Source organism: Crocuta crocuta, unplaced genomic scaffold (genome assembly GCF_008692635.1).
Source record: "Crocuta crocuta isolate KB4526 unplaced genomic scaffold, BGI_CrCroc_1.0 scaffold81, whole genome shotgun sequence".
NCBI classification, from domain to species: domain Eukaryota; kingdom Metazoa; phylum Chordata; class Mammalia; order Carnivora; family Hyaenidae; genus Crocuta; species Crocuta crocuta.
Window position 1 is genome coordinate 2,739,863 of NW_027527808.1, and position 19,044 is coordinate 2,758,906.

Below are 19,044 nucleotides of genomic sequence, written 5' to 3' on the forward strand. Positions count from 1 at the left end.
TGGGGCTCAAACTCATGAATCACAGGATCATGACCTGAGCCCAAGTCCAATTCTTAATCGACCGAGCCACCTAGGTGCCCCTCAAAATTCTACTTCTTATAAAACATCTGTACTCTTTGGGCATTGACAATGAGTTTTTGAATATGACAGTGTTTTTCTTCCCAGTTACATGTGGGCCACCTCATCCCTCAGTGGTTATATATGGCCTAAAGAAGAGTCACCTGCACAGTTAGGGTGACAGCTTGAATTTCCAAAGTAAGTGACTTTACCATTGTCATAGTTATAATAAGGGTTTTAGCTAGACCCCTCTGAACTGGGTTCAGAGTTCAGCCACGTGTACACCAAGCAGGAAGGTGAACACCTATTTCAATGGGTTTATTTGATGTCATTAGGCTGTTAACATCTGTCCTCATTGTCTTCCAGCTAAGCACATGATAAAACTGTGCTTTCCTGTTGCCTTGAGTACAGGCATGCCCACGGGACTTTCTTTAGCTGAAGAAATGCATTTAGAGATGATTTGTGTCATGCTGGACAGCAGCCGGATAACAGAAACCAGATGGGGGTGTCGAGATGCTCCATCAGCTTGGTTTCCTAGGTGACTCAGATAGATGATCAGAAACCCGGTAACAACCTGCACTGAGCACACAGGAGGCGTGAGGAGCAAACTTGCTATGCTACGTAACTGTTGGTTTCGTTTGTTACTGCTGCATAACTTGGCCTATCCTGATTGGTAAATATGATATTTCAGGGTTCCCTTTTCCTTTTTTTTTTTTAATTGAAGGAGAGAGTTTTTATTTGCTTCTCTTTGCTTGTATTGTGGAGGGAAGATGGGGGGGTGAGGGGACAAGGACAGTGGAAGGAGATGGCATGTATCTGTTCTCCAACTAGGCCCTTAGTTGAGCTGGTGGCTCCCAGTGGCAAAAGAAGTTGAGCTGGAAGCTGAAAAAAATTCTTTTCGTGAGTGCTTTTCAGAGAGTCTTGTCCTACCTTCTCAGACCTAAGTGACAGAGTGGTGCCCTGACATCAGGAGAGGGTTATGTTTCCATTCCCCCCTCCCTCCCCTTCCCCCCAGGACCCAGCAGTGCTAAGACGTCTCAGGGACTAGAGATCTGGGGAAGATCTTGACACGGCTTCTCTTTTTCAGACATCAGTACTCTACACAGGGGAGCAGCAGAGGCAGGTATGGTGTCCTGAAGTGACGGTAGGAGTAAGAAAACATGAGTAGATGGGGGACTGGACATGCCTGAGACATCACCTGGAGGTACCCAGAAATAACTGGGGGAGGCTCAGGAAGAGGGGCTAAGCTGCTGGTGTTACGCTGTTGATGCTAAGAGCTGCCGTCATTTGGAATTCATATGAATGGGCCTCCTATGTATATCCAGGCTTGGGAGGTGCCGACACAGTGAGTCAGATAATTGGTTGCTTTGGTTCAGCTGGTTCTGAGGCATGGCTGCAAACTGGGGACAAAATGCACCCATTGATCTTTTTGATTGACTGTCAGCTTTCGCTGTCGTTTTCCCACGTACGTTATCTGGAGGCATGGGTCAGTGTGTATTTTGTCTAGCAGTCAAACTGAATATATGACATATTTCTTGAAGAAGAAAGCCAAAACGTTTAATATTATTTTAAAAACCACCATAATTTCTGGACTTTATTATAGAACTAGTTTTCCTTTTCTTTCTTTCTTTCTTTCTTTCTTTCTTTCTTTCTTTCTTTCTTTCTTTCTTTCTTTCTATCTCTCTTTCTCTCTCTCTCTCTTTCTCTCTCTCTCTCTCTTTCTCTCTTTCTTCTTTCTTTCTTTCTTTCTTTCTTTCTTTCTTTCTTTCTTTCTTTCTTTCTTTTTCTTTCTTTCTTTCTTTCTTCTTTTTGATGGACACTTAACCGACTGAGCCACCCAGGGACTCCTCCTTTATCTTTTTTTTTATGTCAACATGGAAAACCGCATTTATTCTCCTTATAATCAATGACAATTTTCTTTCGGGGAGAGAGTTTGAGAAGCGGTTTGCCAAACTACATTGACTTTGTCTATGAAATGACTTTAAAATGCCATCATATACTCCCATACAGACAAAGTGGTACAGAAGCCCAGGTATCTTTGTGAGTCTATATGATGCAAAAAAAAGTAAAGACGGAGACAATTTTGTTGAAATTAAACTTAAATTGGGTTGGGAGGGTTCCACATTCACCCCCCTCACATACCCACCAATTCAGTCATACTACTGTGAGGATGTTATTAACAGCTTACATTCATCTTAGGTTATCTGACCCCAGAAGGCGACCTGAGAGGATTGATTCCTCATCTCTCTTCTCTATTTTATTATCTTTGTTTCTGTCTTTATGCAGCAGTGTGGAATTTCCTGGTGACACGTGCAGTTTTGACCCTGGCTTGAGAATCCATTAATTCTTCTCCATCTGCTTGGATCAATACCTTAGGAACTCTGGACACTATTGTTTTGTGAAGAGTAGAGCCATTTTCCTGTTGAAATGTCATATAAACACCTGGGACAATGTCAGCATGGAAACTAGTGCTTATTCTCTGTATAGGTAATGGAAAATTGTTATATTTGTTAATAATGTCACATCTCCTTCAAATATTATAACTTAACATTTATAAAGATCTTTCCAATAAATTAAACACAATTCTCACCCCAAAATGGCGAAGTCTTGAATCTTGCTCAGGGTCACCAATTAGCAGCAGAGATGGAACTCAAACTCAGGATTTCATGCTCCTTGACTATGCCCAGCCCCCTTCCCTTGGGAAGCGTTGTAAAGTAATTAAGGGGTGACATTTTCTCCGATAATTTTAAGCTTCAACACTGTTATTTTGCATCTATAGAAAGGATTACAGAAAAATGTGTCTGCATTGATGTAAAGTATGATGGCATGTTGCTAATGCACGAATGTTATATTTTCCTTAGGATAAAAAATATAAAAAGAAAAGTAAAGAGGCATTTGGGTGGCTCAGTTGATTAAGCATCTGACTTCCCCTGAGGTCGTGATCTCACAGTTCGTGGGTTCGAGCCCTGCATCAGGCTCTGTACTGATAGCTCAGAGCCTGGAGCCTGCTTCCGATTCTGTGTCTCCCTCTCTCTCTGCCCCTCCCCTGCTTGTGCTCTGTCTCTCCAAAATAAATAAATGTTTAAAAAAAATTAAAAAAGAAAAAAAGAAAAGTGAATCATTTCCTGGATATCACTTCATCCAAACCCTTCCTTCTTAGCTGTAAAGACCACTTATCAAGTAAGTATTCTGGGGCCAAGCACAACACTCAGCCTGATGTCTATCTGCTCATGATGACCTGTGATGTCAATCCTAGGTTAGCCCCATTTTACTGATGAGGAAACTGAGGCTTACAGAGCTTATGTAATTTGTCTAAGTTTTACAGCAAGTGAGCATCTTAGTGGTACTCACAACCACACCATTGATTTTACTCTGTACCTGAGGAAGTCTCATGTCTGGGGAAAAAAATAATTTCCACAAATTAAAAAAACAAATTAAACTGACTCGGAAATGAGTTTAAAAGCCAAGAGAGCTATGTAACAGATTTCAGCTTTGCTTTTTGGAAGCTGGCTTCAATGGAGACATGTTAATCTTGTCAATTTCCCCAGAAAGTTAATTTGCTTTGCAGCAAAGTCTTAGGACTGTGTATTAAACATTACCAGCAAGCCAGACCCAGTCTGCCTTTAGCCAGGCACAAATTACACATGTTAGAGGGGAAAAAAAGCAGTAAATTAACAGCAAGCAATGTGAAACATTTTTCATTTAAAGAAAAGCTAGCCGCTTAATATATTTTGTAGCTACAGGGTCTTGACCCTTTGAGGATGAGGAATAACAGGATTGATTAAGGAAAGGGAAAAGCATCAACTTTAGAAAGGTTGTGGCAGATTAGATGACATTATGATGCCTGTCATGACTTCCTCCTGCCAAAATGAGATTCATTAAAGAAAACTCTTCGCTAAATTAAAACTCTCCTCACCAATCTCCGCCCCTCCAGATGTTAACAACCCACTGCGGCCCCATCGACAGCATGGCTATATGGGTGATCAGCGGAAATGCTTCATGACATTCTAATAAGAGACATGACAAGAAACACTGGGAAATGTTTTATTTACTTCTAACCAAGAATGATGAGAACAGCTGACTGACTGATGACTTCTATCAGGAATCCACAAGGAGATGACGTGATGCTTTCATTATGAGGGGCGATTGCTCACAAGTTCAGATGTGCTCCAATGAGATGCTCTTATTATCCCTTCCTTACATGATGATGACCTGGCTGAGAGCACGGTGGCAAGAAGGAGCACCCCACTCGGCGGGGAATGTCGGGACCCTTGGTGAACCATCGTTTTTTCTAGACTGACCCCCAGGGTAGCCTGTGCTCTGGGTCACAGCAACTACACCTCCCGTGGGCATTTCAGTTTCTGGGAAGTGGCAGAAAATAGAACTGTGCGTGTCAAACAAAAATAACCTACAGGTGTGCTGTTTTGAGTGCTCTCTCAAAGGGTACATCTGGTTAGCGGAGCTACTAAGTGACACAGCCGCTTCCTGGTTGGTGGGGAGGAGGCTGCACCTGGAAGAAGACCGTGTAGGTCACAAATCTTGTATTTCATCTCATTCTGAGGGGGAGTTTGGAGTGTCTCCCTCTGTCACCTACATCCCAGGGAATAGTAGTGTTGGTAGGAGTGAAAGTAGCATTTATTTGTGTGAATCCTTTACTAGATCGTTAGGTCTTTAAAACCAGGGACACAACTTGTTGAGTCATATTCCCAAATTCTAGTTTAGTTCTTGGCTCACAGTAGGAACGTAATAAATATTTTGAATGAAGGAATGGATGAATGAGTTGAAAATGGAGACCACTTTCTTCACTCTCTCCCCCTGTCTCCCCCCGCCCCCTTTTTCTTCTTCACTCTCTCTGAGGATGCTTTGCTCAGACAGAATCCAGGAGTGACTCTTGCTAGGGAACAGTCCTCACGCTTAGGAGACTAGGTGTGTCCCATGTGCAAGAGGGAAAGAGGCATAGGTCAGGCTGCTTTGCTCACTGGGGCCCAGGGCTTAGGGGAGAAGGGACTCTTAGAGTTTAAATGTGTCCTGAAGCCAGTCTGGAGCTGAAACTCCCAAGTCAGCGTTCTCAACCTTCACTGAACCTCAGAATCTATTGGGACTATTTGAAACCACATCCGGACCCCACCCACAACCAATTAAATCAGAAACTGGGGTGGTGATAGCAAAGTGAACGAATACTTCATAAAAACCTCCAGTGTGCAGCCAGACTTGGGGGCCGTAGCCCGGTGTGCAGTAGTTCTTGGCTTTGTGATACATTAGAATCTCTTGAGAATATTCCAAGTGTGTAAATACTTGGCCCCACTTCCAGATGTGGGAGTCAGCGAGTTCACGCTGGGTTCATACTCTCTGTATTGACACAAGGTGTTGAAAAAATCAAGGGTTGAAGAGAACTCTTTGGCTTGAGGGGCGCCTTTCACAGAACAATCTGGAATGTGTGCGAAGGACACAGATTCCTGAGTCCCCTTCCCTGAGCCAGACTCTCTGACAGAGGGGGCATGGGAATTTATAGTCTGGGCAGTTCTCCTGGTGATTCTCTTGATTAGGAAAACAGTAGGAAAGATGAGGAAATCTGTTCTAGATGGGTGTTTCTCTAAGTATGGCCCTCATGCCAGCAGTCAGTACCACCTGGGAACTTATTAGAAATATAAATTCTGGTCGCCTGGGTCGCTCCATCAGTTAAGCATCTGACTCTTGACTTGGGCTCAGCTCATGATCTCACGGTTTCTGAGTTCGAGCCCCACAGGGCTCTGCACTGACAGTGTGGAGCCTGCTTGGGATTCTTTCTCCCTCTCCCTTTGTGCCTCCCCCAGTAACTCCCTCTCTCTCTTAAAATAAATAAACAAACATTAGAAACAGTTTTTTAAAAAAGAAATACAAATTCCTGGGCCTCACTTTAGAGCTACTGAATCAGTGAGGGGGGTGAGGCTCAGCGCTCTGTTATTTAACAAGCTCTGTAGGTGAGTCTGATGCCCACTCAAGCTTCAGAACCACAGCTCTAGCTCCTGACTTCTCAAATGTGGAAGCCAGACAAATGGCATTGACTTTGCCTGGGAGCTTGTTAAAAATGTGTCTCTCAGGCCCACCCAGATCCAATGAGTCAGGATTTACATTTTAAAAACATCTCCAGGTGATTCATATGCGCACATTAAAGTTTGAGAAAGCCCTGCTTATTCCTAAAATAAATATCACTTGGCTGTGGAAATCGAAAAATGTGAATTCCTTTTGGAAATCAGAAAATGTGAATTCCTTTTAATGTGAAACAGAATCCAAAATCCGTAATAGGTCTCTACGTAATGAAACAGAAACTGAAACAGAACACATGGAACTCTGAGAATATCATAAATAAATCTCAGCCTTGTGTTCTTAATTAGGCTTAAGTAATGGTTCAAGTAAGATTAAAAATGAAGATCTTTTAACTCCTGTCCTGTATTGGTTTTTCTGTCCAGTTTTTCCGAATTCAATATAGAGTCTATCAAATTATTTTACCATATTATTTTACATACAGGTTAATGTATTAGGGAGGGAGAGAGAGAGATTGGATTAAGAGAGGTACTTCAAGGAAATGGTTCACGCTGTCACAAGACTGGCAAGTCACAACTCTGTCGGGCAGCCTGGCAGCCTCAAAATTTCAGCAAGGGCTGACGTTGTGGTGCAGGCACAATTTCTTCCTTTCTGGAGGAGGTCAGTCATTTTTCTCGCAAGGCCTTAAACCGATTGGTTGAGACTCACCCATATCTAGAGGATAATGTACTCAAAGTCTACTAGTTAAAATCTGAATTAAAGACATAGTTTCTGACCAGTTGTAACTAAAAACACTTGTCACGTATGTGGGCCTGTGGTTATCTTCCACGTTGCTCTTTGGGGTTTAAGGAAACTCAGACTGAACCCCTGTTTCAAGGCCTGCGTGAGTCAAAAGTCATTTTTGCTTTCTTTAAATGGCCAGGCTAACATCCTCACTACTTCATCTGCTCCACTTCTGTGTCCCAAACGGCCATGCAGTTGTGGCCCCTGCTATGTGGAAAGACAAATTCAGACCAGGTTAAGGCGATGGAACACTGTCTTGAGGATTGACACCTTTTAATTTTTAGGTGTTTCCCTTTAGGGTATTATTTTTAAAACAAGATAAATGACTTCTGATGATAATAGGGAGGTCATTTGGTGTAGGTAAGCCTGTGAAGAGACTGTGGTTTTGCATGGCCCAAAGAGGGAAGAGAGGATTAATTTGTCAGATGATGTCTCCGTGTGGTCCCTGATGGCTCCGTGGCTTTGGCCAGTCTTACTTGCTATGCACGTGAGTCACCTTATACCGCCACCACTGAGGCAGCAATCACTGGCTGCAGAAAGTCATGCAAAATACCGAGGAAATGACAGTGATTCTGGAGATGGCCACCATTTGTTTAGGTGGGTGATGCTTTTACACGCGACTCTGTCAGAATCTCCACTGCTACCCATATGTTGATACTTGATTGTCCCAGAAATGGCCCCAACGAGCTGGCTCCTATGTCCTTTTGACATGGCTCTGTTATTCATTCTTGAAGCATTTCCCTGATTTCTGGTCCAACAAGATGTTCTGGGCTCACCCTGTACTTTCTCTGCATCGGCCCTGCAATCAGTTATTTCTGCAAGGAGCCCTGGTTTCTTTTGAAGGAGAATGGTATATAAAATAGGATCTGGGTGCTGAGATGCTTGTCAGTATTGGGCTATGCTTATTGGGGTTCGTCACTCCCTGGCCCTTTCAGTAGACGAAACTAGGGAACACACACACACACACACACACACACACACACACTTCTGTATCTAACCGTATCTATTTACCAAAAACTGTAAGGTCACAAAGATATTTACAATACCATAGGGTTTGTGCTGACTCCCATTATCCTTAATATACTTACTTATTTGATCAATCGCCCTGTGTGTAACCAATCCCCCATCACGTCTGCTGCCTCCTCGTCAGCATGAATACCTCCTGATCCAGCCAGTCTTCCAGCCCTCCATGCTGCGTCCATGCCCCTGGTGGGTACCTTCTCCACCCTGCTCGGGCTCTCTGAAAGCTGCCCTTCCACCCTCATACATGGATGCCCTTTCCACCTTCTCAGATTGTGACACCACTTGCTGACAAATCCCTCTGCATGGAGGGAAGGTTTCTTTTAAAAGAGAAAATATGAGAAGTGGTTTCAGAAAGAACTGCTTCCTGGGCCTTTCTGTCTTAAGCGAAAATCATCATGAAACACGGGAAAGCAGAGCAGTCACTGGAGCTGTGCAAGTGGCACAGTGGGCCAACACTAGGCCACCATGCAGCCACAGAAGAGCCAGAACTCTTAAGCATTACATAGTTTTCAAAGCAAATGGGCTTCTGGTGACTATTTGTCCTTGAGTGAATGGCTCATGTATCATTTCTCCTTTGAGTCAGTCCGTAAGAACACAGACCTCTGTCTCCCAGAAAAACATTCTGTTATTCTGCTGTGCCTGTCTTATATTCCTAAAATTGTTTCCATTGGCAAGTTGAGCCTTCCTTGCCCTTGAACCCTAATGGAAGATTGCTGATGAGAACACTCCCCGCACCAGTCAATGCCCCTGTGCCGCAAGGAGACAGATTCAGAAATGGCGATTTAGCTGAGCATGGAGAGGCACTGAGAGGAAGCCCTGGACACATCAGCCCACAGCAGAGCCCCAGATGGCTTCTGTGACTTTCCCAAGCTCACAGAGGTGGTGGGAGGTGCAGGCAGGACCAGCAGCCTGGTTTCTCACCTCCAAGGCTGACACTCTTACTTCAGCCTAGCTGGTTGTAATGGTTCATTTTATGTGTCACCATAACTGGGCCATGGGGTGCCCAGAAAACTGCTTGACTGTTATTCTGGGTGTGTCTATGAGGGTGTTTCGAGAAGAAACATTTGAACTGGTGGACCGAGTAAAGCAGATGGCCCTCCCCAGTGTGGGCGGGCATCCTCTAATCTGTTGAAGGCCTGAATAGGATGAAGAGGCAGAGAAAGGTGGAATCCTCTCTCTGTCTGACTGGGCTGGGACACTGACATTCTCCTGCCTTCTGTGCTGCCGGCTCTCAGGCCTTCAGCGTTGGCCTGGGAGCTATACCATTGGCTCTCAGGCTCTCGGGACTTCACGCTACACGGTCAGCCTTCCTGGGTCTCTAGCTGGCAGACCTCAGGTCCTCGGTCATCTCAGCCCTCATGGTCACATGGGCTAATATCTTATAATAAGTCTCATAATAATAAAAATAATATACTAATAAAATTATATAATCTCATATTGGTTCTCTTTCTGGAAAACCTTGAGTAAAAGATTGAATATTTTAATGTTTATTTTTGGGAGAGAGAGATAGAGAGAGCATGCACACAAGTTGGGGAGGGGCAGAGAGGGAGGGAGACACAGAAGCCGAAGCAGGCCCCAGGCTCTGAGCTGTCAGCACAGAGCCCGACGCGAGGCTCGAACCCACGAACCTTGAGATCATGACCTGAGCTGAAGTCGGACGCTTAACCGACTGAGCCACTCAGGACCCTAGTAAAAGAATAAATAGAATATTTGGAAGGAAACATATCGTACGTGTCAAGGGAGCAAGAATGAGGCAGAAACATGTTACAGGCAGCCTTCAATTCAGCATACGGCTATCAGTGGAATTTATGGCTCAGCAAGGACTAGGACATCAGGTGAAATGTTGTAGGCGACATGATGAGGCTCTTCAGTCCTAAGGAAGATCGATGTGTCTTAAGCCCGAGACAGGATTCAGTGTCTAAAGAGAAAGCTCATTTTTTGGATATATAAAGTTGTCAGAAAAATCCCCCATTAAACACTTAGTTGCCATTCAGAAACAGAGTAGGAAGTAAGTGCAGACCCTAACAGGAGTGAGGACAGAGACTCAGGCAAAAGGGAGGCCTGCACACGCCAATGACACTCAAGTGACTTCAGGGAAGACAGGAAGAAAACACAGCTGCATGCTGTGCTATGTAGAAAACAAACAGAACAAAGACATTTGAATGATGGTAGCATGTGAGTTTAAAACCTACGTAAAAGGCAGTTAGAAGGCACAAACGTCAGGGGACCCTGGCTAGATCAGTTGGTACAGCATGTGACTTTCGACCTCAGGGTTGTAAGTTTGAGCCCCATGTTGGGTGTGAAGATTACTTACAAATACAATTATTATTTTTTTAAGGTATGACTATCAGCCGGAAACCAGAGTTTAACCTAGTCTTTTTTCTTTTTAATGTTTATTTATTTTTGAAAGACGGAGACAGAGTGCAAGTGGGGGAGGGGCAGAGTGGGGGAAGGGCTGAGAGGGAGACAGAATCCTAAGCAGGCTTCAGGCTCTGAGCTGTCAACACAGAGCCCAACCTGGGGCTCAAACTCCCAGACCTGGAGATCATGACCTGAGCCGGTCAGACACTTAACCACTGGGCCACCCAGGCGCCCTAACCTATTCTTTAGTTTTACAAACCTTATTTTAAAAATTACTAATATTTTTACTGAAAAAGCACATAGTAGAAATTTTAATTACAGATCACAGTCCTTTAGTTTCAGTTCCCAAATCTTCAGACTCTGAAAACTGAAGTTAAGAAAAAAATTTTTTAAGGATTTTTTAAGTTTATTTATTTATGTTGAGAGAGAGAGCGAGAGCAGGGGAGGGGTAGAATGAGAGGGAGAGAGAATCCCAACCAGGCTCTGCACTGTCAGCACAGAGCCAGAACCATGAAATCATGACCTGAGCCAGAACCAAGAGTCAGACACTTAACTGACTGAGCCACCCAAGCACTGCAAGAAAAATTAAAAAAAAAAAAAAAAAAAAAAGTAGCTTCCTTGGGACACATGGGTAGCTCAGTTGGTTAAGAGTCCGACTTCAGCTCAGGTCATGATCTCATGTCGTGGGTTTGAGCCCTCTCATTGTTGGGCTCTGTGCTGACAGCTCAGAGCCTGGATGCTGCTTTGGATTCTATGTCTCCCTATCTCTCTGCCCCTCCCCTGCTCACAGCCTATCTCTGTCTCTCAAAAATAAACATCAAAAAATTTTTTAAAAAACGTAATTTCCTTAAAAAGGAAAATCCTAAAGTGTGTGTGAAGCACCTTGGTTGTTTGGAGTAGCTGACCAGCATGCTGTGGGAATTGTACATCCAAAGACTGCAGATGAGCCAGATGATGGAGACTTCGAGAATTTTAGATGTCGATGGGCACTCTACAAAGTACTTGCAAAATCTGGCCTGAACTGACATGAAGCTATTTTTGTTCTTATTTTCCCACCTCATGTGATTGTTCTTCCTGATGCAGAAATACTAATGTGTTTGATTATAGGCTGCTTCTTGGCTCTCTTTTCAGATATAATCTGTTGCCCATGAGTTAAGAAACAGCCATTTGAGATACTTCTTAACACTTTCTTTTTCTGAACCTAAGTTTTGGCCTAAAGCAGATGTTTCCATTTTCCCAGAACTCGTGCCCCAGGATAAGATGGGAATGAACAGGTGCCTAGTGGAAGAGAGCAAAGAAGAGCAAGGAATCATTTGCCATGTTCTTGATCTTTCCCTACTTGCCTACTTTTACGATTCTACTTCTTTAGTCTTCAGCGTTCACTAGAGAACTCCCAAGTGAGAAAAAGAATTCTTTCCCATCCAGAACTTTTTCCTATCCAGAAATGGCAAATCATTTTATATATCTATTACTAATATAACTTCCACATCTCTTGCCTCATGGGCTTCCTGCCCATGCTTTCTGGGGCTCTTCCTTGTTGTACCTGGGAATTGTTACCTGCCTGAGCAGCTTTGAAGTATTCTTCCTTACACGACCTTCCTTGTCAGTATTCTAGCACTGAATCTGTCATGATATTAAAATAATAGAATATATCATATAGCACTGGCATGAATGAATTCGTACACAATACATTGAGTGAGATGATGTAAATACTATATGTCACCTATTTCCTGCCATTCTACTAAAACTCCATGACTGGAGTTATGATGATGATGATGATGATAGTTATTACTGTCCCAATATGCAGAATCCATTGTCCCATGTTCCTTTTCCTCACTGGCGACCCTGGGCTCATCTCACTCATGCTTGTTGCTTGGGCCAAAGCAGACTAGGCTCCTTCATTCTCTTGCAACCTCATGAAGCAGGCTGATTTCCGGCATCTCTAGGTCTTACCACAGATTGTGTCCTCAATCCAGGTCAATGACACACTGCCTCCCTAGGACTGACAATTTTGTATAGCATGTACTTAGAGGGAGAAAAGCACCTCAGATTTATCCCCCAAAGGGGTCATATTCCTTATTCATAGATTAGCACTATCACTTTCCTTTTTTTCTCTCTTCCAAGAAAGCCCGCATCTCCCATCCCACAAAAGAAAAACAAACTGTGACTCTGAGAACACCTCCACATGTTCCAAATTTGGCTACCTTCTTGACTTTCCCCCAAGCAAAGTTAAAAAATTATACCTTTATTCTCCCAGGATTTTTTTAAATGTTTAAATATTTATTTTTGAGAGAGAGAGAGACAGAGCACAAGTGGAGGCAGTGGCAGAGAGAGAGGGAGAATCCAAGGCAGGCTCCAGGCTCTGAGCTGTCAGCACAGAGTCTGATGTGGGGCTCGAACCCACAAGCTGTGAGATCATGACCTGAGCCGAGTTGGACGCTCAGCTGACTGAGCCACCCAGGTATCCCTGACTGTAAAATTTTTAATTTAATATATTTTGAAAATCTTTGCCTGTTAATAAAAAAAACATCTGATGTGATGCCAACACTGAAGTCCAAAATGGAAGGGAGGGAAGATATGCTGCGTAGCAAATAGTCATACTGTTGCAGTCATCAGCATCCACACGGAGCTCAAAAGTAAACATCACTGCAGGGGCGCCTGTGTGGCTTAGTCGGTTAAGCGTCCGACTTTCGCTTAGGTCATGATCTCGCGGTTCGTGGGTTCGAGCCCCGCGTCGNAACTACATCTGGCACAACACCAGCATTATATCTAAGTTTATTGAATTAATTAATGAAGAATTCACGCTACAATCTCAGATGATCTTCTTGTCTATTTATTTAGTATCTTATTGTCCAGCATTCTCCACTAGGATGTAAGTACAACACTTGACACACAGTAGGCCCTTGATAGATATTTTTTGCTGACTGAATGAGTGAATAGGTAAATTCATATCCTCACTTGATGTGACTGTAACTAAGTTGATTGTGTCAGAAACAGTGTTCACCAAATGTCCACGTTCTCCCTTACATTTCCCAGCATCCCTTGCAGAGAGGTTGTCTCAATGTGACAAGCTCTGGTCAGTGGATTATGGTAGAAATCACCGGTGTTACTCTGGGGATGAGGCAATTATGAACTGGTGTGCTTCCTGCATCTCCTTCTTTCCCCAGCTCAGGACCCTCCTGGAGGTCAGGTGTTTCAGCTGACATAGCTTAGGGTGGAAGAAAGACACCCATGCCACGTCACATTTTAGGTAAGTGAGAAACAAAGATTTTTGGGGTCAGACCACTGATATTTTAGAGTTTGCCTTTTTATAGCTTACTGCAACATTGCCAAGACTATCCTGATGTATGTATATATATATATACACACACACTAGTATACAGTATATGTATATACTATATATATACTAGTATACACACACACATATGTATATATTTATATAAAACCAGATATAATAAAGATATAATATGGAATTAGAAATGTGCTCTTTGGCCATGGAATTGAACACATTTGATTGACATAAACTAAGATGTCATCTATCACTTTGACCTCATGGTTTTATTTACTTGTTTGTTTTTATGGCACCCATCCTGAAGTGCTTGGCTGAAAGCAAAAGATATAAAACCTGAAGTTGCTCTGAATATAAATTAAATTTCTTCAGATGTGTTAGGGGCTTGAAATAAAATTTTAGTTTAGTATACTATCTAGTTGTGTCTGTTATGAATTCTAATTTCACCTAACCCATAGGTTGTTTATGATTTCCGAACAGGAGCAATTCCTTTAGAGCTGCAGTAAGAAACAAACTCTCCGACTCTGGGGGGGCGGGGGGTTATGTTTTCAGGCTGACAGGCGCAGAGACAGCAAGTATGAGGGAGAGCGTGCTATGGGCTTGCTGGAGTCCATCATTTACCTATTGCAGACATTCCCTAACTTTCTCAGCTCATGGTTATAGTCAACTCAATAATTTATTCATGTACCCTAGGCCAAAAAATATATAATAACATTTCAGATTACTAAGTACTTGGGCCCAAATGAATTACTGGCAGTAATTTGCATCTGACAGATGTTGCCACATTTCCCTCAAAAATTTAAAACCACCTGCAGGGCCCATCTGATTCACTGCAGTGACTGAGGGAACCTCAGCACACACAGTTTGGGAACTCTATTTCTTTGATTTAATATTTGTGAGGATTTGAGGAGCCCTATCTTTTGAAAAATTCATAGCCTTTTGTGAACTTCTGCTTTGGTGTAGAGAAATCTGAATATCTACGGACAACAATCAAAAGGTAGTAACTTGAGTTTTAAGTGAAATTTGGAGCATCGTGGCCATTGTCACCAGAGTAGATGACAACAGATGAGGTCACGAGACAAAAAAGTGAAAGTGAGCAGCCCTAAGGCTTCCGGTCTCTGTCGTCTTGGCTTCCAGGGGTCCATGTTCTTGTGCGTTTCCTGTGACCTCTCTGGATAACCCTTCACAGCTTCTTTGATCAGCCAATCCTTGCGTTGGAGCTCCTGATTGTTGACATTCTTCAAGTCTTGGTCTTAGATTTCAATTATAGTCTATGAGCAGATGGCTCTCCAAGCCTTTAATTTTTTTTCTTCATGCTGTATTTCCCTTTAAAATCAGTTGAGTCCTTTAATAAAAGAAAGTTGATCTTGCCCACCGTGTGTAGAGATCTTGGGGAGAAAGAAAGGCAGTGTACTCAAGGGGCACCTCCTCAACTTTCCCTCCCTCATGTCCCAGAGAGGGATCTAGAGTCTACGAAGGGAATGCAAGTGTTGTAGGTCCAGGTGGTGACCAGCCGTATGGTGGGGGGGCTCACGGTGAAACAGGACCCAATGGAGGAGACACACATGGCATCTGCACACAGTGTCTGAGGAGACAACTCCACAGAAACGTGAGAGGCAGAGCTTCCACTTTTCATAGTATGCTGGGTCGGGAGGTCTTCACTCTGGATGCACAGGAGAATCAAGTCACCTGGGGAAAGTTTTTTAAATGCCAAAGTCCCACCCTGACCAACAAAATCAGATTTGGGAAGAAAGACTTGGTATCATTTAGAAAGCTCCCAGGGGGATTCCAATGATTAGGCAGGGTTGAGAACTGCTTTGCTAGAGGAAGCTGACTTGAGAAATAAGTGGAGAAGGGGGTGGGGAATGACTGAATTTGAACCTCTTCGGGTCTACCAGCAGGTTCAGGGGGTAAGGCCCTGGGGCAGCAGACACACATCTTGCCATGCGAAGCTTAAGAATAAACCCAACATGGGAGACTGTGGAATTGAGATATGGACAAGAGCCAACTCTTGATGGTGTCATTTGAGACATTCCTGAAGCTAGCACTGTGTTTAGAAATTTCAGTTTTGTATCCCGTACTTTCTCTTTTACTTAAGCTAGTATTGCCTGCGTTTTCTGCCTTTGTAAAAGGGAGACAATAGAGGACTGCTTGCTTGGCTTTTACTCCCTATCTCCCCCTTCTTCACCAAAGCCTTCAAGGGCCATTTACGTTTTACGCCTTATATAAAGGACTTAAGTTTTGCTTTGGTTGTAGAGGCTACTCACTGTACCCCGAAGTTTGTCCCTGTCTTCCATGTAATAGTATTTCTAGCTGAGCTGCCGAGAAAAATAAAGACAATTCTTAGTCTTCATTGCAGTTCTGGCCACAAGGCTAAGTTTTGGCCAACAGGATGCAAGCAGAGACTGTAAAGAATATCCTTCCTCCATTTTGCTATCTGAAATGTGGATCTCATCATCTTTGACTTGAGGACAAGGCCGTGCCTTGGCAATGGGACAAATGCAGAGCTTGAGTCCTGGGAATTCCAGGGAGCAGAGTCACCTCATTGACTCTGGCCTGACACTTCCAGAGTTCATTTATGTGAAAGAGAAATACCCTTCTGTCTTATTAAGCCAATACTATTTTGGGTTTTCTGTTGCTCAAAGCTCAATCTAATCCTAGCTAATATGCGCTATTAAGTTTCATCTTGATAGACTTGGACCATCACTTTGTGTCTTTGGGTATGGATGCCAGCCTTCAACCTCTCCGCCCCATCCAGTTCTCTGTCATCTGTTAATGAGACCAGTGGGCCATCTGTGCCTCCATCTGAGTCGCTAATAAAAATAGGACCAGGAGAGGGCTAAGGACTTCAGTCTCCAGCCTACTCCATAGAGCTCTTGCACTGGGAGATCTATCCAGCCTGCACGTGGACACAGGTGTAGGGTGGTGCCAAGGAGTGTCAGCCAACGATCAGTGCAGCTTAAGCTTTAGGGAGCATCAGAGCCACCCCAGAGGCTCGTGAAAGCACCGACTTCTAGATCTCAGCCTCAGAGCTTCTGATTCGGTGTGTCTGGGGTGAGGTCCAAGTAATTGGGTTTCTAATAAATCCCAGGTGATGCTGATATTGATGGTTTAGGGACCACACTTTGAGAACCACTACTCTAGACTATGATTTGCAGTTGGAAGGTGAACTACAAAAGAGATAGAATATTTAAAAGTGGTTTGGCTATGGAAAACAAGTCTTTTTTTTTTTAAATGTTTATTTATTTTTGGGAGGGAAAGGGACAGTGAAGTGGGGGAGGGTGTCCATCTACTTTGAGAGGCTGTGGGAGCTCTTGTTCAATGGCTTCTATCTTAGGGAAGATATGCAAGAGCATTAACTGATGTGAGTGACATTAGCTATATGAGGAGAAATAATGAATTGGTTTTGACACATGCAATGTACCAAGGTAGCGTAATACACACTAGGTGTAATACACAGCAGATGTAATGCATACTAAAGAATGATAGAAAGAGTCAAGCAGGGTTGAGTACCTCTTTTTTTTTTAAATGTTTATTTTTGAGAGAGAGAGAGAGATAGCAAGCATGCATGGGTGGGCTGGGGAGGGGCAGAAAGAGAGGGAGACAAGGATCTGAAGTGGGCTCTGTGCTGACAGCTGAGAGCCCCAGCGTGGGGCTTGAACTCACCAGCCATTATATCCTGACCTGAGCTGACACTCAGCGCTCAACCGACTAAGCCACGCAGGCGACTCATGGGTTAAGTACCCTTTTAAGGAGTTAATGGACTAATGTTTATATTCTTACATTACTAAGAACATCTAAGTGTTAGACTCTCAGGACTTCCAGGGCGGATATGGCACTGTATCCATCAAGACGTCTCCAGGCCCAGGAAAGTGCTTGGTGAATGTTCAGTTCATGTTTCACAGTAAAGGAGCATGTGAGGTTCAATTTGTAGTGAAGATTGTCCCCCTGGAACAAAACAACAGTTTGCTCATTTTTTTACATGGGTATAGTTTTTGTTACTGTGTAATAGTCTTAAGAGAGATAATGCTTTATACTTTGCTGGAATATTACACCTTAAAAAACAAACGAACAAAAAACAGCTCCAAGTGGGTCACCACCAAATCCTGAAATGCAGTGTCTATACTTCATTCTTTCTCAAGTAGTTACAAGAAATCCAGCAGGTGCCACTAATGTATGCACATTTCAGCTTACTTCTGACACATGTGAACAGCCAGAATTGGGGTTCAGTGGCCCTCTCTTTGGGCATATGAAAGCATGGGGACAGATCTGGGGGCCATTTGGAATGGCCTCACGCCCCACCGTGGAGGGAGGGATTGGCCTAAGATCGCTGCTGGCTCTGAGAGGAAGACATGAAAAGCAGTAGAAAAGCAGAGGACAGCTGTCACTAGACCGTGTCCACAGAGAACAGGGTGGTGACCAGCTGTCCCGATGTGTCTGGGACTAAGGAGGTTCCAGGGACGTGGGATTTTCAGTGCTAAGCCTCTCATAGTCTAGGGCAAACCAGGACAGGTGGGTCCCACGAGCAGGGGCCGGCCATTGGGGGGCGGAACCCAAATAACTGTGAGGGTCGAAGATGGCTGCTTTCACTGGTGGGAGGAGACAGGGCTGGCTTCCTGGGGGTGGGACTGGTGTAGTGCAGCCACAGGGCCCTGCCTGCTGAAGCGTGTGCTGGGTATAACCTCTGTCTTCACTGGGAGGTCTTAATAAGGCCTGAAGAAAGGACTCCCCACTTTCCTTTCGTACTAAGGCCTCCACGCTCCGTAGCCAGCCTGCAAGCTCTGTGGGAAGGGAGCTGGGGTTTGCTTTTATTTCTATAGGGCCTGATTAAGAGATGAAGACAGGTTCTCTTTCATCCCCCTCTCCCTCCCTTTTCCTTGTCTCCCCCTTCCTCCCTCTCTCCCCACTTCCCTCCCCTCTCTCTTCTTTCCCCCCTTTCCCCTCTCCCTCTCCAACTTCCTCTCTCCTCTCCTCCCTCCTTTCTCCCTTCGTCTTGCCTCTTCGCCCCATCTCCTCCCTCCCCTTCTTCTCTCCCCCTCCCTCTCTACTCTGCTCCCCATTCTCTCTTCCCTCCATGTCTCCCTCTCCTCTCTTCTCTCTCCCTCCTTCCTCCGCTCCTCCCTTTCTTCTCTCCCTCCTCAGTCTCTCCCTCTTTCCCTCCCTGTCTTCCCTCCCTCACTCCCCTTCTCTCCCAACCCTCTCTCTCCTCTGCACCTCTCCCTTCCCCCTTTCTCCTCCTCTCTTCCCACTCTCTCCCCCTTCTCTCTTCTTCCTCGTCCCTCCTCCCTCCTCTCCCCCGTCNTCTCTCGCCCTCCTCCCCCCGCTCCTCCCTTTCTTCTCTCCCTCCTCAGTCTCTCCCTCTTTCCCTCCCTGTCTTCCCTCCCTCACTCCCCTTCTCTCCCAACCCTCTCTCTCCTCTGCACCTCTCCCTTCCCCCTTTCTCCTCCTCTCTTCCCACTCTCTCCCCCTTCTCTCTTCTTCCTCGTCCCTCCTCCCTCCTCTCCCCC